General features: G+C 37.4%; 1 long non-coding RNA gene and 1 pseudogene across 1 annotated transcript in view; one reads left to right on the top strand and one right to left on the bottom strand.

Moving 5' to 3' along the window:
• LOC107501621 overlaps positions 1-22,796 on the bottom strand; it is a 32,505-nt gene extending 9,709 nt beyond the window's left edge. The window contains exons 1-2 of the long non-coding RNA XR_001594816.2: positions 22,547-22,796; positions 2,962-3,060 (exon numbers count right to left, since the gene is read on the bottom strand). This is a non-coding gene — a long non-coding RNA (uncharacterized LOC107501621). The remainder of the gene's footprint in view (positions 1-2,961; positions 3,061-22,546) is intronic.
• On the top strand, positions 6,513-6,631 carry LOC118604868 (annotated as a pseudogene).
• Positions 22,797-23,103: the final 307 nt, after the last annotated feature.

The following is a 23,103-nucleotide window of genomic DNA, read 5'->3' as shown; positions in this document are numbered from 1 at the left end:
AAAAGAGGCACTTGGGGAATAAGAGAAAAGCAGACTCATACCTCCCACTCATTTTTTCTCCTGAGCGCACACTCACTGAGTTCAATGGGAAGCAGAATCACTGGTACTATGAAACTATGTTTCTCTTGAGTACCACTTCCATTCCCTTTCACATTGCTCGCTGAGTCTGGTTGAATTCCTAAAAGATATAAGCTTAAAGGATGCAACTGTACTCCACAACAACCAACAGCCCGATTTGCGAATATAGCTCAGACATTTTATAGTGCTCCCTCTGCACCCTGAGTTACTGCCCTTGAGAACCCCCAAGAATCTCCCTCCCCTGAGATTACAATATAAGAGACAGAGGCTTACTTCTCATTGCCTTTCAATGACTCACTGATAAAAGTAGAGACCTATTTATTACTGGTTGCACAGCTATATCTTCCTTTATGAGAAATTCGCTGATTCTAAGAATCAACATTTTTATGACTTGGTCACGTTAACCAATACAAAGTTATGTCTATTGTATTGTGCATTTCTAATTACAATAAATTTAGTACATATTTTACTTCTTTCCCAAGACAAAACAACCTTTAGATAATATTCTGAAGGGTACCTGCTTTTATTTCTCTTCCTAATCTGAGATAATCACAAATGAAACTTTAAGAAATCTCCTATACATATTAAAGAAGGATTTTGTAGTTATGGAGTGCAATATCAAGAGAAAATGTTTATTTGCAAAGTACATTTTATTATCTGCTAGACATGATGACTGTCAGTAAATCTCATTTAGGCTAACAACTCAAACAGAAAGCCTAACACAAGTTATAATATGAGAAAGCATTTCCCCGAATTTGTTCTTCGGAATGCAGTGTTTACAGAATTCTTATAGATTTAAGAACAAATAACTTTGGGAAACATTTTTGCTTTTGAAGAATATCATTTACTGCAGTACTTCTCAGGTCTTCGGTGAGCTCATATTCATGGTATGTCTCTAAGAAGAGAATATCATATACTGTGCTTCCCAAATGTATATAGCCAACAGAATTATATTCACAGAACATTTTGTGGAATTAGCATTCCATGAAGCATACTTTGGAACTGTTGCTCTGTTGACTACATTAAGGATAAGCCAAAATATAAACCATCCAGAAACAATGGAATTGTTTAGAAGCGCAAGTATCAACAACTACTATCTTTCTCAAGTCCACTTACAGCATGGGTCCCTGCCTATTGGATCTGCATGAGAAAGCAGTAAATGTCTTTAGGGAGTCTAGATCCACATCAAAAAGGGTTAGTTAATGAAAGTGACTTGCCAGGAGAAAGATCTCAGAAACTGAAGTTCATAGGCCAGAAAGGGTGCTGGGAAAGGAAAGAGACAGAAGATTAGAGATGGAATAAAATTGAAAACAGGAAAATAAAAGACAGGATATGGTACAAACAGGAAAAGTGGAGCAGGTCTGGAATTAATTTCACATATTCTCTGAGCATCCACCATGCATTCCCTTCTGGGTAGACTGGCATATTTTTCCAGGCTAAGGACCCTCTATACATATCTACATTACCCTTCACAGAGATCAGACAAGCTTCTTCCCTGTTTCTTTGTGGCCCTGCTTGGCGACAACAGCTTGGCCCAATGATAGATTTTCCTAAAGGTTTTCTTTGCCACAGTCTGACTAATCCAATCTCAAAGCTAGACTATGTATACACAGATTATAATAGATTATCTCTCCAACACTTAAGATCAGCATGCCAATGATAAAAAGTATGATTCCAAGTTGCTCCCTGAGTGCTCTTTTGCTAATAAGAATAAAAAATAGAGTGCCAGGAAAAACTATCCAGTATTTATGTCCTTCCCACATTGGTGGACCTTAAACCAACCTCAACTCCCAATCCCTGTCTTTGGCTCAGTCACACCTCCTGTCTTGATTCCTATACCCAAGTTCTGTTTCATTTCCTTCCCAAGTACCCCCATCTCCCTTGGGCAAGAGCCTTGACCTTGAATTCTCAACCTCTGGAAAAGAATAATTTACCTGAAGAAAGTTCAGAGAACAATCCCTCTTGGATTTATTATTGCTATGCCCACCCTACCTAGCAGAATTTGACTCCTTCATCCTGGAGGGTCGTTTCACTGTATCTTTGTATCTCAGCTAAGCCGGCCCCTATACCTGTGACTGCCTCACTTGTGTCAAATCCCCAGGGCCTAAAAGCTTTCTGTTATCTTCTTCCCCAACGTTGTTTTCCAAGGGGAGTCGTCTAGGTTCCAATGCCTGTCCTAACATGCTAGAATGTTTCATTAATCAAAGTTCACTGGCATCACATTCATGTTGGGACTCTTAATCTTTCTTTCAGGATAATTGTGGTATCATTGTTCTCTGTTCTAGGTTCACATGGGGTGTGCGTGTGTGTGTGGGGGGGGCAGACTTCATAACTTTTCTAACACATCTGTATCTCCATATCTGAGATCAAGGCCTTTAGTGTCAACATTTGCAATTACTTAGCAAAATTTTTCTGGGAGAACTGGGGCCTCAGTTCCATTATTGTCTGGTCATACCACCTAATTTATACTCACATAAAAGAAGACATTCACATCCTTTGGTCTCTTTTAGCTCCTTAATTCTATGGAAAATTACACATAATAATATTCCACAGGACATTAAAATCCTTCCATAATAGACATAAATCTAACATTAAGATATTACTGTTTTGTTACTTATTTTAGATATGGTGCTTAGCTTTTCTGAGCCTGTTTCTTTTCCTATTAAATGGAGATAACAGCTATCTCATAAAGTTTTTAAAGGATTCAAACAGATAAGGCACATAAAGTGTTTATCACATTGCCTTGCCTTGCTCATGACTAACATTTGTTGAGCTCTACTATTTTTATTATTATGGAGAACACTAATTTTACATTTGTGGATTTGTGGATTTGATCATTTGAAATCATCACTTAAATTTCAAAGACAAACAAGAAAAACTCACAGTAATGGAAGGCCCATGTGTCTCTGCTCTACAAAGCCATGTGAAAGTGATTATCAAGGGCACCTGACCCATGGCTCCTCTACTCCAAAAATTTTCTTCCTGAAAAATAATAATAATAAAAGCAGAAAGCAAACCAGAAAGTGAAATATGTTTAGCAATAGATCATGAATTGAAAAAGAAGGAAGAAAAAATTAAAGTCCAGAGGAAACATTATGCAGCAACTAAACTGGTTTGAAGAAGTCCCTGGCCAGATTAAAGGCAAATTCAGTTAAAAATGGGAAAATATGAGTCACAAATACAAGGATGCTCTCTAAACATTTTGTCCATGATGGAACAAGAGAAACAGACCATTTAAGAGAAATTAGAGTTATAATGCTGTGTTGGAGTAAGAAATTAATACCAATATAGTCCTGTTATTTTTTTTTTTTTTAAAGTACAGCTTGTTCCCAGAGGCTTAAAGGACTACTATCATGGCAATCAAAACTTAGTCTTCATCTTCCTTTTCAAAAATCCATTGCCCAAATGGATTTCCCCCACCCCCTTCCATACCACACCTAAGAATAAATCCTGGAACCAAAGAGAAGATGACTAGGTACCCTGGGTCTCACAGCTGCTTAGCTCTCCACTCCCAGGGTGGAGCCAGTGGCCACTGCAGAGAGAACAGACCGAAGGTCTCGTGGCCTCGGCATCGCTCTCATTGTAGTTGGCACCCAGCAAGCTGGGACAGAAGGCACACACAGGCATGGGTCCCAAAGACATGTCAGGGACCTTTCCTCTTTCTCCCCTCTCCTCCCACTGTTTCAATATATGGGTTGTGTTGGGTAAAGATTTTGAAGATGTAAACAGAGCCTGGGAGAACAAGAACAACTCTATTATCTTACACCTTATTATGGGTCTGGGTGTGCCCCCCACCACCACAAGAGAGGTGAAGGGGTGTGCTTAGATATCAACCTTTTCAACAATTTTTACCAGTCTTACAGACTTTTATGTGATTTTGCTCTTACGTGAAGTCCCTATTCACTCTCTAGTGGTGAAATGTCTATATTTATAGCAATTTTGGCCCCATGCAATTCCCCAGAGCTAGACTTGAACTCTTGTTAAAATGCAGTAAACGGTTACTCAAAATTCCCTAGAGATGTTCGGTTCTGATGACTGTCAACCTTAATGCAATTTCTAATGAGCCTAGACCTGACACTTGCCAGCTGCATGATGGCTTTTGGGCTGCCATGCACAATGCCATAAGAATAATCTTCCCGAGCAGTACCTTCAAGTGGCAGGGGGTGGGAAGAAGGGGAGGCTCTTTGTGCACATTACCAGTCTCTTCCTTGGCTAATTTTTCCCACCTCCTAGCTTCCTACTCCCATTGTGATCTTCGGCTATGCACATCTTCCTGGCCATCCCTGTCTGTGGCAAGCTTCTATTTCTCCATTTCTATTTCTCCATCAAACCATACTCCTCCTGCCTTCAGAACTTTGTCTGGGACTTATCTTTAATCACAACTGAATTTTCCCTTCTCTACCTGAGACTGCAGTCAAAGCACCTAGCACTCTAAAAGGGCTCTGAGAGATAAGGCATTTACTCCAGTAGTTCTGAAAGTGTCCTTGTAAACACCTGGGAATTGGCTAAAATGCAGATTCCTGGGCCTTACCGCAGACCAACAACATCAGAATCTTTGGGGAATAAGCTCCCAAATCTTTCTTTTTAACAATTTCCTCAGATCATGTGCACATTTGATTTGAGTGCCATAGACTATTTCAAGGTCCTCATTTGATAAATAAGGACTTCTATTCATGGACTGTCTACTGAACATGGACTGTCTGCCAGGCATTCACTTATTTAATCCTCACAATGTCCTTATGAGATGAATGCTATACTTACTGTTATTTTCTCCACCTTACAGATACGGAAACTGAATCTTCCAGATGTTAATTAATTCACGTAAGGTCACACTGGGAGAGGCAGAGGCAAGACTCAAATCCATGTATAACTGAGACCCAAAGAAATGCACTCCTAGATGCAGAGGCTGCAGAATGTCCAGCACTGGCCAGGTCACATTTAGAAGGAGGCAGAGAGGCATTGACATGCTTGCATTCAGCCAGAGGAGAAACAGACTGAGAGTACTCAATGGGTTCATGTAGATACTGGATTTGGATCACTCCAAAAAAATTTTGATGTCAACATTCCTTCAACAACAGAACCTTTTGGTTTTGTTCATTTCAGATTCTTGCATTTACTTCCCACTTCCCTGGCTGGGTAAGAATAGCCTCAAGGAGACTGAAAAAACAAAACACCCCACCTAACCCAGTAAGTATTTCCATAAGGGTCTTCATGCCTAGTGGAAAATGTTTTTATGGTGATGAACGGTTTCATTGCTCTTCAATAAGGCCCTTTATTAGTAATTGCTTTTGAGAAAATTGCAGACTGGGGTTCAACTCAAGTACCACTCAGAGATATGAGCCAGGCCTCTCATATCAGTGTGATGCAGATGGTTCTAAGAAAAGCAACCCTTCTGATGAGACAAAGCCCCTCTGAAAATTATTTAACACAAAGAAGTTTTCTCCAATGACATTGTTTTCATCCCAGCCTATGCCTCCTTTTTTGCATTATAAATACTGTACGACTGAAAATCAAACAAATGAAAAAGGCATTTTGGTAGTTGTTTAATTTAGTTGGTGGGTACAAAGTTCCCAGATAATTAAATTAAGTATTCATTTACACAAATAAATCAAGCCAAAACATTAAAACGTTTTGCCTGCAATGGATTAAAACCCCCAAACAAGTCTAGCTTAGTAGAGAAGGGCTTCAGGGCTCACTGAATCTTATTTTTAAGGAGAGTGAAAGTGAATTATCATGTTCTTATGAAGTTCTCCTCTACCCATGAAGATGAGGAATGTGGTGCATTCACACCCTTGACCCAAGCATTGCCATCACAGGATGGGCGGGTGGGGTGGGGCACAGGCACTGGCCCGGAGAAGAGCTTTGGATTTACGGGGAAAGGAGCCCAAAGCATGACAATTTAATTTATTTTGGCATTCCTGAGGTTTTACTGTGCTAAGACTTTTTTCCCCCCACATACTTATGATCTTTTTTGTGTGAATTTCACTTTCGTTGCTATCTCAAAATCAGTGAAGTTTCGGCTTTGTTTCTCTGCACACCGGCCTCTTGGGCCATTTCCTCTGCTACAGGACATTAACCACTCCAAGTTGATTATGTCCCAGTCATTGTTTCCAGAAAACTTTTTGTCTTCTGAGCTTCAGATCCAAAAGTCTACAGGCTTCATGGGTGCCCTGAACATCCCAAAGGCTCCCCTTTTGCCACATCAATCCTGAACTATATTTCTCCAAATCCGATCCCCACTATCATTGTAAGCCCCCAAGCCAAGAATCTGGGTACCACAATCACCCCCTCCTATTCCTACCAACCATATCTTCCAGCTAACCAGACACTACTAACTCCAAAGTCTTTCTCAGGGTTGCCTCCCCCTTTATTCCACCCCATTAGCCCCTTCTCAGCTCAGAACTCATCCTGCCCTAACTAAATATTTTCACCAAGTCTAAAGCTATGCCATCCTGAATGTGCCCAATCTCATCTGATCTCAGAAGCTAAGCAGGGTCAGGCCTGATTAGTACTTGGATGGGAGACCACCTAGGAATACCAGGTGCTGTGGGTGTTAAAAAATTAATAAATAATAATAATAATACTTTCGCCAAGCTGTTCCCTGATCTCTGTCTCTAGTCTCTCACTCTTAAGATTATCCTCTTCCACATGGCCTTGGCCCTAGAGAAATTTTTCTTCTGTAACAAATTATGTACATAAATATATTATATATACACAAAATAAACATAAATCATGCTTAACAATGATTTATATAGAATTATAAATATAGATATAATTATCACTTTAAAAGCAATATATGCAAATAGTAAGAAATTTAGATCGTACCAAAATACATAGAGAAGTATGACGGCTTGAATTATTGGCCCCAGTACTGCGCCCTTGTGTTACATGGCTTTGCAATCCTTTCCTAAAAGCAGAGTGTAGTCTCCACCCTCTGATTTTGGGTTCAGCCACAGGACTAGTGCTGTGAATTGAGGATGGAAGTAACAATGTGGCCGTGCAGAACGTAACCTGAAAAGGTCCCTCATGTTTCCTCTTACCTTCTTGCACCTCCATCGGCCCATAAGAAAAACTATTCGACTATCCAAGAAGGATGAGAGACATGTGGAATACACTTGGACCCAAATTGTAGAGTTGCCCACAGAGGTATTAGTAAAATAACTACTTTTTATCAAATGTCATTGTGGTTGGTTATTAGCCACATAGTCAACTTGGTCAAAAACTGAAACTCTCCCTCTTTATCTGCCTATTTATATATATTGACACAGATACACATTTCTAATGAAATATTTGTGTTTCTTTTTCATTTATTTTACTTTAGATATCTTTCTCTATTAGCTAAAAAATAAAATAAAATAAAATAAAATAAAATGAGGCCTCATGTCTGCCATATGTGATAGTGAAAGCCAGGTCTTGCTATGGATACAAATGAAACAAACTTTTCTTTATCAGTCAAGATACTTTTGCACAGGAATTTTTTAAAAACTAAATCGGACTAACTTAAATGATAAGGAAATTTATTATTTCGCATATCAGAAAAAGCAAAGATAGGACAGGCTCCAAGGACCATTGACCCTGTAGCTTAATCATGTCATCAAGAACCTAGGTTCTTTCCATTTCTTGCTTGCTATCCTGAGGGCTAGCAAAAAGAAGCAAAATGGCCATTTTCAAGCATGACAACCAGAAATATTCAGAGGAAGAGATGCACTGTCTCTTTTCTCTATGTCTTTTGTAAAGTGAAAAAATGTTTTATGCAGTTTCCCCAGAAGACTTCCCTTCACACATCATGAGCATTTCTAAGTTACTGAACCAGTCCACTGCTCAGCCCTGAGGCTATAAACAATAAATTAATAAAATGGGCCTTCTCTCCAGGAGCTTATCCTCTAATAAGTTGACAAAAGAATATTTATAATTTTTCATTTCATTATTAGATATTTTTATTACTTTAAATGAGTAGTTTAGGGGAAAATAAAAAGAAGAAAAACTATAGTTAACACCAAAGAAATAATTATTAATGGTGGAAATTCAAAGATTAAGATTAGTTTTTCTCCCAGTATTCCCACAGCTACAACTATTTGCTGTTGGTCCAACTCAAAACCAAATCTATGGCTCCACCCAAAAGCATCTTGACTGATAAGAGAAAAGTTCAAGTTCTGTTTGTACCCACAGCAAGACCTGGTCTTCACTATCACATATGGCAACCATGAAGCCTCCTTTTATTATTTTTTTGCTAATATAAAAAGATATACAAAGTAAAATAAATTAAAAAGAAACAAGGAAATATATTCCATTAGAAATGAGTATCTGTGTCAAAATATATAAACAGAATGGAGCCCAGCTCAGGGAAGGAAAGAAAAACCTAAGGAGAAAATGGTGCAAGATTGGAGGATAGAGAACATAAGAGGGAAATCTAAGAAATTTACAGAACATAGCCCCACAGGAAAGATTTATTCTTCACAGCACCCAGAGAGAGTCGGTATAGAAAATCTTTTAGGATTCCATATAAAGACATCTTAGCCTTGATTCCCAAGAGAAACTAAACAGTGCCTTTTACTCAAAAAAAAAAAAAAAAAAAAAGTAATATTCAAAATCATCCGAATCATATGCCAGCATTTAGGAGAATCCCCTCATTGGCTACTAGAGTGCTCAGCTCTGTGGATATGAATACAACCTAAGGAAGCAAGGAAAGGTAGTTGAGGTGTTGGATAAAACAAACCGAACTCTGCTTCTTCCCAGATGTGTGACCTTAGGCAAGTCAGCTAACACCTCTGAACCTCAGCATTTTTATAGGTAAAATTAGGAAAATTCCAACATTATAGTTTTTGTTTTGTGAGAATCAATAAGCTAACACATGTAAAAGCTCCTTATAAACACTATGTGAGTAGTCTTCTTCCTCTGGGTAGCAGGCCAGACTTGCTTCTATTCTGGGCCCAGGATATGATCATAATTAATGCTCTGGGCTCTTCTCTGCCTTGGAGACACCATTCATTCTGCCTAACTGTGACCTCCCAACCTCTGTGGTCCCAGAGCATCTATGGTGCATGAATCTTGTGAACAGTTCTCAGCAGGGGAAATCTGATTGTATCACCATATGAGAAGTCTCCTAGGTCATTTTTTGGGAGGAGGCGCTGAAGTACAGTGACAGTCCTGGCAGAAAAGAACACGATTTTATGTTGTTTACAAAAGAATGGAATGATCTTGACTCTATCATAACTCAACACTGATTGAAATCTTTTTTGCAGGCTGCCACAGTCTCCAAATTTGTCTCTAGGTTTATCTTAAAAGGCCGGTTACTCCACATTCTTCTTCTCAATGATATAGAAACTATATAACCCATCATATTTTCCAAAAGGTAAATATTAACTTTATACATATCGACATCTTATTGGCCAGTTCCTCCTTGCCTTTGTTAGTAGGGCTAGACCGACTTATAGGAGGGCTAGATTAGCTACCCTGGGCACCACACAGATGTTCATATCATCTATCGCCATCCCTCAAATTGGTTAGAATGATCAAAACAATGCTAAAACATCTTAATACAGAGAAACATCTACAAAATGATATTGACTTTCCATATTTTCTGTAGCTTTCTTCATGTGACAAATTCAGAAAGGTAAGCACTTTTTAGAGATATCTGCTTCTGACATTATGCAATTTTAGTATTTTCAGTAAAAGTTAATTGTTTAAAGTATGAAAAAATATAGTTTAATAATGGCCTTTTAACCAAATTCCGTTTATGGCAAAAGAATTGAGAGTATCTGGATTGCATATTGATTTACTGTTGACATTTCTTATATAATAAGTTTGGGTTTGCACAACTAGTACTTTATGGTTTGAGGATGGATGGTGGTCACAGATGACTAAATCATAAGGACAGAGCAAAAGTTTCTATTCAATTACGCATTTAAAAAAATATTAATTAATCTATTAGTGATTTACTGAGGAGTTTCACCTCCTTAGATTATACACATGACAATGTTTATGTTTTTCCCAAATAATTTCCTCAATTATATAAAATAAAATTCCCATTTCCTATCCAATAATGTCGTTTTAAAAAGATTCCATATGTTTCTAGTCAATTTTAATTTTATATCTCATTCAAACTCTCATCACTATTTCAGGTTAGATAGATAACTTGAGTGGCTCAAAATGCCTCCCCTTTTATATACCTTTCCCTCCTTCCTCTTCTAGACTCAGTCCTCCAGTGTTGGGATGGAAAAGAAAAATGAATGAATTATTGTAGCTGTATAACACACATTTCCCCCAAAACGTAATGATTTAAAACAATAATAATGATGTATTATCTTTCATAGTTTCTGTCGGACAAGAATTCAGGAGCCATTCATCTGGATGTATCTGGCTCAGCATCACTCATGAGGTAAGACTCAGATGTGGCCAGGGCTGCAGTTACCTGAAGGCTAGACTCAGGCTGGAAGAACTACTTTCAAGGTGACTCACTCACATGACTGGCATGTTAGTGCTGGTTGTTGGCAGGAGGCCTCAGTTCCTCTCTTCTTGGACCTCTGAGAGCTACTTACTTGAGTGTCTTACAGCATGGCAGCAGGCTCCCCCAGAGAAAGCCATCCAAGAAACAAAAGTGTAAGCTATAATGTGTTTCAGGGCATCAACTCGCCAGTCTCATATCAATTCGTTCACAGAATTCTACTGGTCCCACAGATCAGGCTCATTGCCATATGGGAAAGGGGCATAGAGCACTATGATTACTGTGAGGTAAGGATTTTTGTGGGCTATCCTGGAGGGTGTCTACCACCATTGAAAAAGGAAAATTTGTCCTCACTTATCTGAGAGAGGTTTCAGTTTTCTTCTTGTTGATTTCTTTTACTAACACTCTCTGACAATCAGTGACTTCTGTGTGATAAGCATCCTAATGATAAATATTTTGCGGAGTCCTTGCCAGGGTTGTCTGGAGGGCCCTGTGGGGCTCTGCAGAGTTCCTTAATGTGGGAGATTTGACTTTGGCTCAATGTCTTTCATCATTTCCCCAGTATTTCTCACCAGCAGTTAATGCCACAGCCTTTTTTCTACTATGGTCCCTACTATACCCGGAAAACATCCCTCCAAGGTGAAGATAGACAAACTAGCCCAAGCCACCTCCTGTTGTGTCTGCCCAGCCCCTGGAAAATTTATGTTTCCTTGACATGCCAAGAGCCAAGCATGGAGGCTCTCTTCTGTTGTCCCATCTCCCTGACCCACCTCTCCTCTCCAGTTCTCATTTCCCCTGCTCAGACAAGCACAGAATCATTAAGAGCAAACTGTCAAATGGGAAACAAAGGTAATCCAGTCTTCTCTTCTTGAAAACACCTACTGTCTTCACAAATGGTTTTCCTCACTTACAGGGAGGAGAAGAAAAAATTTCCCCTAAATTCCAGGAGACTAATATGACTCTTTCCCTCACCCCTGACTACTTTCATAGACCCAGAAAACAGTGGTAATTAGTAACAATGAGACTGATTTGATGACTTTTTAATAAACAAACCCTATAAGGAATTTTCTGGCTTCAGCTCTTTGCAGTCATCTCCAGAATATGGGAGTATTTGGCAATTTTGGTGCTCAGCTTTGGTCCTGAACTGGTCACAATTTAATAATGACAAGAAAAGCTTTGCCCAAGATAAGCCTAAAAATTATTCAATCAGCTATGTAATTCAAAGTAGTTTTCTTTGTACCTGATCTTTCTCTTTCCCCTCCTTTGACATTTTAGAATGCTTTTCTGATGCTTGGATAAAGTTTTTCAAGTCTACCTGAGGGGCTTCTTTGGTGACTTAAATGAAATCAAGGAGAGTAAGTAAGTTGTATCTCAGCTATCAGATTGTATTATTCTCACTGGCTACATGGAAAACTGTATTGATCATTGCAAGATTAACTGCAGGCTGTGGAAAGGTGAACTCTGATCAATTAGCAATGTCTGCCAAGAATACAGGTTGGAAAGAAGTGGCAACAGTCATATTTAATATTTGCTAGACATAATCTATACCCTCTGATGGTCTAATGAAATATTCCCTGTTTAATAAATCGTTTTCATCTGTTAGGGGCCAGCATATGTGTGGACTGTTTGTCCTAGAACAAGCTCATCCCTGTGTCAATGTCCAGCAATGTCGACAATTTTTCACCATCAAATTTTTACCCCAAATTGTTTTAGCTTTTATTTCAAACATAATTATATATTCTGTGTACCTTTAGCCTGAACACTGGGACCCAACTTAAATTCAATAAAGTCACAAGGACTTTCTAAAATGATGCTTCAATTATCTTGCACTAGATTGTCAATTATGAAGCCAATGAATAATTACTCCTAACTCAGAGCTTTATTTCACCTTGACATCAGTCTGTGGAGTTTGTTTCAACCTATCTCTAAGTTTCTCTTAAAGGGAAAGTTTTCATAAACATGAACCCCGGGAAAATTTTGTAAGACTTCCCCTTAAATGATTGAAGAAAATACGAGTTTTGCTACAATTAGTTTCAAGCAATCCAATTCAAGAACTGAATGGCCAAAATAATGGGACACTGATTTAGAAGATACTTCAAAATTGCGTAAATACTGTTTCTCAACCTTTTGTAGTCAATCACATAACATTCCTGCCTTCTCCCTCCATATAATAGCCTATTTATTTATCAGCAACATAAAGATTCAGAACAGTGTTTTCCTTTTCCCACCCACTTCTTTCCTTCTCTTGTCATTCCTAGTAGAGAGGGTTTTAGACAAGAGAGACTGAAGAGAGCTGCTGAGACAGTACAATAACTCCTCACAATTAAGCAATGAGAACTGGTCCAGAGGAAGTTTTGTTGGTCTGTAGCTCTTCCTCTATGAAGACTCTGAATGCCTCAAGTCTACTGCTCTGCAGACAGCAGGTCCTATCCCCACCCTTCCAGGACAAAGCCAGTGATTTTCATGATCTTGAGAACCATGTGGCCACCTTCAAGATGGAGCCTGGACATCAGAGTTGGGAGGGGGAAGACCGTGTGTATGTAGAAGTATATTTTAAAAAGATGAAAAACCTAGAGAGGAACAGATAAAAGATGGGATCCAAAGGAAGGGCTCCCCAAATGCAGCAGTAGCAGATTCTATAAAAGGTTTACAGCAACTTATGAGAAAGAGGAAAAAAAAAAAAAAGCAACACATTTTGTACCATTTTTTGGATAGAGTATACTGTCAACCAGGTGACAGTATGATTCTTATCTATCAGTTAACCACCTGTAACTGTTTGCTCTTCTACATTTCCAAGTGGTTATACTAGGAACTATCATTAGATTTCTTAAGGCCTGATGTCGACTTTGAATAGGTTCCACTTGGCTATAGGCTTCATTTGTCCTAAAAACAGCTCAGCACCCTCAACATCACCCTACCCACCTACCCACAGTCAAGGCTGTGGCAAGCTCTTACAGCCTTCTTCCCACAGAAAACCTTATTCTGTACTTTACTCCTGCCTCAATCTCTTAAATCTTCTATTTCAGTCTTTCCTGCCCTAAGTTTTAAACCTCTTGGTTTGTATTAGGTCAAGCTTCATTGTTGGGCCCTTCAAAATTGATGCTTAGGAACATCTTTCAGTTCCCCAGCCATTATCTTGGATCCTTGACTCAATTCCCCTTTCCTCTGCCCTCATCTGAGAGCCACACTCAGGAATCACAGCCTGGGCAGAGTCCATAGACCTCTTTGTAATAAGAAGACAAGCACAGACACGCTCCAAAATATTGTAACGTTCCTCATTTCTACATCTCCTCGGCCAATAATGTGAGTAGAAAAAAAAAGAAAAGAAAATTCCAGCCAACTCCTTGTTATCCCTCCATCAGCACCCACACAGGACATGGATGAAACAGCTGAGTAGCTGTAACACTGGCCTTTTTTTTTTCAGACAGAATTGTCTTTTGGGGGTCTTTTTTTTTGAACAGTCATACAATCTGTTTGTCACGGACTGTGTCTAGACAGCAATGAGTTAACAAGTTGGAAAATAACCCATCATTTTAAGTGTGGCCCTTGTCTTGTCACATCAGCCAGCTTATTGTTTCCCACGAAGTTGATTGTGCTGGCTTCTTTTGACAAGGAGACAGAGCTTGCAAGTGACTTGGCTTTGTTTGGCAACTTGATGAGTTTATTATAAAACAAGTTCTAAAAGGAAGGTGAAGCAATGTGGATTTCAAACTTGCCCTCCCTGCAAAATTAGTCTCTTATGACTCATGTCGGAATGGGACGCAATCTTGGTGTTTATGTTCAGAGAGATCATGGTGAGTTTTTCCATGCAATATAAGAAAATTGTAATAACATGATAGGGTGAGCTGGTCATTGAAAGACATCCTTAATTAACCTCATTCTAAAACTGAGTCATTTGAAAGGCTTCAACTATTCATATGGAATGAAGTCCAATAATTGGAATCGATCGTCAATCAACATTTGCTGAGAGTTTTCTCCGTAACCAGAACTCTAACAGGAGTTCCTGTGGGAAAGGGAAAACCCAAACCCTGACCTCAAATTGCCTGCAATTTCTTGAGAAGACAAAATGATATATAAAGGAGGATTACAGGATTGTATAGATCTCATGTGGACGTAGGTGCTGTTCTTTACTAGAAATTCAGCTTTATGTGTAGGGGTGTTTCACAGTCTTGAACTCCTACTGATGGCATGCACTTTAGGAATTCTTCACTGCAGAAAATAGATGTAGTTTCCATTTGTTTTCAGTTCGGTCACCTCCATCTCTAGTTTCATCTATACTGCCTCTATTTCTCCACACACTATCAAAAGTAATGTCTTTGTGACACAACTACCAAACACATCATGATAATAAAAACTGCTATATACATCTCTAGACTACTCTGTACTTTAGAAAGCATTTCACACATGTAATTTCACATAATGCTTTCAACAACTATTTGAAGAAATACGTAATGTTCCCGTTTCACACGTGAAGAAATCAAAACTCAAAGACTTTGTTAATTGTTCTCAAAGACTGACTAAGCATTAGAGTCATTTAGAAAGTTTAAAATAAAATTCTCAGGCCAACTCCAAAAACGCAGTAACTTATTTTGTTATAAATTACCAGTCTTTTGAAAAAAACTGACTTGTCCAAGGACATATAAGCCTTAATCTGGCAAAACCAAGTATCAAACATTTATCTTTTGTCTCCAAATACAACTAGATATTCAATATCCCCAAAAGTCTGTTTCACATGGATCTTTCAACTATATCTCTTCTGGTTCATTTCGTGACCCATAATGAATGGTAATCAAGGTACGTTTTAATGAATTGCTGTAGGAGGGTTTGAGAATCTGTGCATGTGAGTTTTATCAACCTAGAGTTAAAGGTGAAAGCCCAGATGTAAGGTTCTGAAAAGAATGAGATTTGTTCTAGTTTGTCAATATTTTATTGAAAAAAAGTGGAGAAAGAATACCACAAGCTGCCAATGAAAAAAAAAAAAAGCTTTAAAAAATCTGAAAAACAACAAGGTTATTGGTGAAGGAGAGTTTCACTTCATTTTAGTCTTCTTAATTCCCATCTCTCATCCTATTAATTTAGGGCATAAATGGGTTTGGAGATGACCATATCCATAAAGGCCGCCATAAAGCTTCATGCCCTGCCCACTGGCACAAAAATATGGGGGAAATTATACCCACTATTCTTAAACTATATGGGCTTTTCTAATTCTGCCACCCAAAGGAGATACCTTTTCTGAATTAACATTAACTGATGGGTGTGTTAATTAACTACATGGTGGAAATTCTTTTACAACATCTATGTATATCAAATCACCACCATGTACACTTTAAATATCTTGCAATTTTATATGTCCATTATACTTCAATAGAGCTAAAAAAAATAAAAATTAAAAATATAAACTATTAACATTAAGATGTAATATTGACTTAGTGAAGTACTTCGAAATTTTGTTATCATGGATACAGAGAACAAACTGATGGTTGCCAGATCGGAGGTGGGTTGGGCGCCTGGGTTAAAAAAAGTGAAGGGATTAAAAAGTACAAATTGGCAGTAACAGAATAGTCACAGGAGTGGAAATAGTCACAGGGATGTAAAGCACAGCATAGAAAATATAGTCAACAGTATTATAATGACTATGTGTGGTGTCAGATGGGTACCACATTTATCAGGGTGATCACTTTGTAAGTTATAGGAATGTCAAATCTCTATGTTGTATACATAAAACTAATATAATGTTGTATGCCTACTATATTTTAAAAGTTAAATTATTTTAAAAACAACAAAAGTAAATCAATAATAATAATAATATTGCAATAACTATGTATGGTTCCAGATGGGTACTAGACTTATTGAGGGATTCACTTTATGTGTTATTAAATGTCTAACTACTATGCCATATACTAATGTAATATTAAATGTCCACTATAAGTGAAAAATAAAAAATAAATAAAATTAAAAATTTTTTAAAAACCTTACTATCATGAATTACTTGGAGATCTTGTCAAAATCAGGTTAGGATTCAGTAGATTTGGGATCCTGAGAGTCTGCATTTCTAACTTGCTCCCAGATGATGCTAATGGAGGAATAGGCCTGACCACACAAGTCGCTAACCTAGACCCTAAAACCATTTAAAATGGGAAATGGCCACACCTATGTAATTAACTAAAGCAACACACAGGAACCAGAGGTCAGCAGACCAGAACAATTAGAGCAAAAATTTAAACAGTTCTTGAGAAAAGAAAAATCCTTAACATGTCGATTTGTTTAAAATGTAGAATCAATGGAAGGTGTTTTTGTGTCCCAGGCTGACAGAGAAGACTTTGGGGGCTATAAAATTTAAGGCCGTTTCCCTGAAACTATACAGCTGGGAGAAATAAGCATCTCAAGCATAAACTAATATCAATGCTTTAACACTTCCTTATACTGGATCTACCCCATGAGCTACCATTGCAGGATCAATGTGGGAGCAATAATGAGAAACTTCTTACAAGTGGGAAATAAGAAGGATCAGGGACCAGTGTGGGACTAGGAAATAAAATGTCCCCTGAGAGTTCAACTCTAAGTGAACTGAAACAGAGATTTGCAAAGCCACCTTAAGAAGAATGAAAGCCTCCTAACTAATAATACTTGTCTTTAATCTAATTGGAGGGATTATCATATCTAAAGAAAGCCTTAATCCTAAGGAGGATGGCTACCACAGAGGCCTGCAAAAAGCCAAGTCGCAGAGACTAAAATTGCTCTGCTTAACTAAGGAAGACCGTGATTTAAGAATGTGATGCCTCCTGTAAACAGAGAGTGTCTGTATCAACATGGTAGAGACGAATTTTTCAGACATTCAGGACCTGGTGCCACGAAACAGGGATTGGTAAACCCATGGGCCAAATTCTGGTTTTGTAAATAAACTTTTATTGGACCACAGGCATGTCCAGTTGCACTAAAATGGCAGAATTGAGTAGTCTTGACAAAGGCCATATGGCCCACAAAAGCCTAAACTATTTACTATTTGACTCTTTACAGAAAAAGTTTGCCAACCTCTACCATAAAACTTTTTAATTCTATAACTAATTCCCCCTTGCTCTGATTCATTGCTCACTGAGCAAACTTCTGATTATAATTTGGCTTCCTGGATAGTATATCAACAAAGGAGAGTGCCTTGGACATTTGTTATTTCTTACTGTATTTGCATTCTAGGGTATTTTGGGGGCAGTGGTGGGGAGAGGGGGTGAGTTACATCAGTGTCTGCAGCCTTGCCTTATCTGAATCATTGCCATGAATGATAGTTCTTTTCTAAATTGGCTTAAAGAAACCACATTTTAAAAAGCCTATTAGAGTATGGGTGGGTTCACCTTTCTGCTTGCTAAAGTACTTTCTTAATAATTCTAGGGAAGATCTTTGGGAGTTAAAGGTAAGCAGCGAGACTGGGCCCTATTTCCCATCCCATAAAGAGAACATTCATGTTGTTATCCACAAGAGCCAAACTCCCAAATCCATTGCTTTCTTCTATGCAGAGAACAGAATATTCTATATCATCAGTTTTCTGTGATTATGTTCCATTTCTGGTTCCTATAGGTGTTTACCTAATTTTCTATTTATATTTTATATTCTCTTGTATATTTGCAATAAAAAGGAAGTGCTTGTTACAAACATGCTATACTTCTTGACAAAAACCCTTTCTTGCTGACCTCCAATAGAATTATTTAGTCTAAATAACAATATTTTATCTTTCATTTTTTTAACCAACATTCATTAAGTGCATACTATGTTGTAGGTATTGTGTTCTGCTTTGGTGATTCAGAGGTGACGTGAGGATACCTGTGCTGCTGTTATGTGGTTCACAGTTGGAGGTGAGTTGAACCATTTGACAATCCACCTCTAAGAGAGAACACAATTGCCAAATCGAAAGTGCCCCAGCTCAGATTTATTGGCCATTATGACAAAACTAATCTTTCCCCTTCAGTTAAACTTTGCATACTTCTGCTTATAGTAAGCCACCCAACCCAGGAAAGTTTACTTGTCATCTAATAAATTATTCTCTTTTATGAATGTCCTATATACCTAGCTTTTCTACAATACCTTTAATAACCTATCCACAAAGTAATGGATGATAATCAACAAAAAAATTTAGCAACACTGAATTTTCAGGCCCGCCACAGTGTCTTTAAGGATACTTATGTCTGCATTTTGTTGCTCAATTTTTACACTCTGCAAACTTTAAGAAAAAATAGGCACCTGCCGCACAGTACAATATCCCTGAACATGGTGGGGATCAAGTGGGTTTCCCCAGGGTGCCCCAGGTACTTCCTTCGTACATATACTCATCTGTTTCACAAAATGCTGCTGTCTTCTTGTCTTTAGCTCCTGATTACAGAAACCCACAGAGCCTTCCTCCAGTTCACCATTGAGTTTCGCATGTTGTTGACTATCAGTACATCCCACCCTGGCTGCAATACAGTAATTTTGTTTTTAATGCACCAAGATGGTCATTTACTTTGCAGCATAATTTAGAACACTCAGCAATAGCTTTCCTGATTAAAGAAAAACAGAAGAAGTGTGGTAAGCTCTTAATGGAAGTATAGCTTAATCAAATATGAACTCTTCGAGGAGTTTCTTACATACAATAATGGAAAGTCTTTAGTTATTAAATCACAATTTATAAATCAAAATATATGTACTTACTTTTCACCACATGTTTTTACTGATATGAATAAGATCACGCCCTGTAGATTTTAAATTAAACTTAATGCTATCTAGTGGTCATTGAAATAATTTTGTCTCAAAATTGGTAACATCTTTAGAAAGTAAGAAATTATTATTAATAATATTGCTGTTATTGAAGAGACTTATTGAACACCTACAATGTTTCAGAACTCTGTGCAAGTTTAACAGTAAGTCATTTTGCAATCTAGGTACCCTCAATTCCTTTGTCATAAATGGAATTTGGATAAAAGGCCATTAGATCATATTTTTTCATACTTTGAACAATTAACTTTTACTGAAAATAATAAAATTGCATAATATTGGAAACATCTTCAATACTCAAACATAATGATAACTCTGCTAATTGAATATTTACTCATGAATATTTCAAATGTCTCTTAAATGAGATTTTTAAATTTGGTTTGAGATTTTTAAATTTGGTTTGAGATTATGAAAACAATACTTATGGCAGACAGTAATGTGGAAAGAATAATTACAATAAAAGAAGAAAAAAGTTGATACTCATATTTTGTAACCCAGTGTTAACAGTGTTAACAGTGTTAACAGAGACAGTGTTAACAGTTTGGAATGTTCCCTTCAGTCTTTTTCTTTGGATAATTTACAAAGATTGTATAAACAATTAAATTTTTAAATTTAATTTACTCATCTACCATAATCATTGTTTCACTTTTTGTTATAAACTCTTTGTTAACACCATTTTAACAGCTAAATAATATTTCATTATGTGGTTATATCCCACTTTACCTAACTCATTTTCCAATTGTTGAGCATGTGGACTGTTTCTAATGTTCAGCATGTTACCAATAATATATGAATAATAAATGGCTCACAACAAATAATATATAATATATAATACATTGCATAAAACATTTCTTTAAAGCATGGTTTAGTCATCAGAATAGAACTCAGTAAATAGTAGTCATTACTGTCAAGTGATTAAGTAACTGGGATGGCTTATTTGCATGCCTGAAGAGAATTTAGGAAAGCAACAAAACAAATTGCAAAGGCAAAATCACTGCTCAAGAACATTGACTTTAAATACCCCCACCCACCCACGCAGCGTGCATGTCTTTTTGGACTATTAGCTGGTTTCTATCTCAATCTTACGCTACAATAAAAGTTAATGGAGATTTTTGTCATGTTGGAGAATCCCAGCAAGCCATCCTAAAATCCCATTTGTGAAATGATGTGTCACATTAACACATTTTATGGGCTTAATCTTGTGCTGCCTAATTGAATAATTTAATATTTGTGACACTAGTCTGACTCACACAATTACACATGCATACACACACACACACCCGCACACACACATCCACACAGAGAAGATGTAAGTGATTACATCTCAGTTCTTCTTTACTTTGAATGCGGCTTGGTGTTTTTCAAGCTAATATTTAGTGCCACTTATATGAGCCAACTCTCGAGCTATTTTTGATTTGTCAACTCCCATCGCTTTGACATAGGATATTTACTTGATGTGAAATCAAATTGGGATTGCAATTTTTCTCTTCTGAATTGGGTTCTGTAAGTAGATATATGTCCATTTTCTAGATGTTAGGACTGTTGGACAGTTTCCACAGAGAAATTGACAGGAAACAAACAATACATCCATTGCACCAGGAATAAAGACAGTGCTAGACACAAGGTGATGCTTTGAACGGTGGTGACTAGACCTTTCAGACCCTTCAATAATCTCTTTGCTCCATGCCAACATCTAAAAAGAGGAACTATGTAGACTGTCTATAGTGACCACACAGACGGATGCCACTTAGCCCTATTCTGATGGAAGGAGATGCTTGGAGTTAAGACTCACATTTCAGAGTCAAACTCACTAAGTTTGTTTTTGTTTCATCCACACACTATAAATACTTTAGGGTAAGTTAAGTTACTTAACTTTTTTTGTAAGTCGCTTTTCCTGTTTTAAAGAAATTGAGATAACGATAGTGCCTACCAAATGAGATCGTTGAAAAGATAAAATAAAATAATTCATAGAAAGCTCCTAAAATAATTTATGGAACACAGAGACCACTCAAGAAATTATTATTATCATAACTATGATTCACATATATCAATGTTAAATATTTTGCTTTCATTAGATCAATCTGATGTGGAATATATTTCTCAAATATTCCTCATTCCTACTTAACATGCTGTCAAAAATCTGTTTGCTTGGTACCAATCTATATTTGAAATGCATAACTTATTGGAAGAGCAGAATTATAGGTAACGAATACCTTAGAAATACCTCTACTTAAAGAAAAATTTGCTTTTATTCATCCACAAACTTCATGAAGTAGGGACCTTGTCTGCCTTCTTGACCAGCACCTAAAGTACTACAATACGTGACACAAAATAGAAACATGCACAGTCTGTAAATTGTCCTTAAAAAACTCCCTAATTTCTCAAATGGCTACTTCTGAAATAAATTCAAATGAATATATTTTCTCTTTTATAGAAGTCACCAGAATGGAATGTTTTCATCAAGCTTTTCCCTGACCTCGGACATGCCACTGCCTTTGGTGAACTCTGAGGCAGTCTCAGCTTTCTCAGGAAAAAAACAAAACAAAACATGATGTGTCAACCTCGGACAACCCGCTGGTCTTAGCACAAAGTTCACAAAATTTTTATAACTTTTCATCACAATTATCACGCAGCCTTTTCGGAAGTTGCCAAATTAGTAAGCAACTCTCACTCCATGCAAATTGGAGACCACATTTGAAAGCTGAAATTTTATGAAATCTGCTGTTTTCTGAACCCTTGGCCAACTGAGACATTTGTATGCAAGCACCAAGAAGGTATAAAATTTTCAAATTGTGGTTGGAGTTTTGTTCAAGCCATTAAAAGACCAATTCATGGCATTTTACTCTCACAACAGCCCAATCTGTATTACTGCTTATGTTCCCCTCCCCCTTCTCCAGCCAGGTAACCCTCTTCTTCCTTTACAGTTCCTTCTTCCTTGTTTTGTTTTGTTTTTCCAGAATGCCCAGGCCAGAGCAATTTACAGAGATATCCAATGACTATTCCAGGATATTAACTCCCTTCCATAAATTCGGAAATGGATCTCTTTGTAATAATGATAAAGATGCCCTATATCTAGGGTAGCCATACATCTGACTTCATGATGATTGCCTGGGAATTCGGTCCAGCTGATTATGTTTTCCAGGTTTTTTTCATTTGTAATAAAGTACTATTTGTAGTAATAGTTGCTTTAAAATAATCCCGAATGAGATTGATTGACCTTCACTTTGAGTTTCCATGCTCTCATTTAGCAGCATGTGAGATGAATTTGCAGGAAACGGGTCTCACCTTGTGGTTAAATCTGAAGATAACCAGCAATATCTTCAATAAATCTGAAGATAACCTCCCTCTTTTCCTGACCTTTTCCAGACCTTTTCAAGGACAACAAGCAGAGTGCTAAAATGAAGTGCGCGTACTCCTTCTGGTTTCAGGAGGTGGTATATCATGTATTAAGTACTAAAAATTTCAGCTTCTGACGCTTTTAGCAAATTGCAACTATTAAAAACAAAGCTGTGAACAGGAAGACATTTAAATTGATCCCTGTAAAAGAAAAAAAATAAAACAATTTAAGCAAGGGGTCAAATGGTATAGAAGATTTAATTTTGAAATTCTATAATTGGGTTTTGTAACATCTTGATTTAGGGAAAGAAAATTTGATGGTACCCTAGGGAGGAGGAAAGAAACAACTTGCATACCGAAGACAGCTAACCAAATAGAATAGACTTCTCAAAAACATATAATTCTGAGCAGATATAATTTTCACCTATAAATTTAAACCCTAAGGGTAGCTCCATAGTGCAGTGGTTAGCATGTCTGCTTTACATGCAGAAGGTCCTGGGTTCATG

This window comes from Rousettus aegyptiacus, unplaced genomic scaffold, assembly GCF_014176215.1.
Source record: "Rousettus aegyptiacus isolate mRouAeg1 unplaced genomic scaffold, mRouAeg1.p scaffold_m13_p_6, whole genome shotgun sequence".
Taxonomy (NCBI): Eukaryota; Metazoa; Chordata; class Mammalia; order Chiroptera; family Pteropodidae; genus Rousettus; species Rousettus aegyptiacus.
The sequence above is the reverse complement of the archived record's forward strand: the minus strand, read 5'-3'. Positions and strand labels throughout refer to the sequence as shown.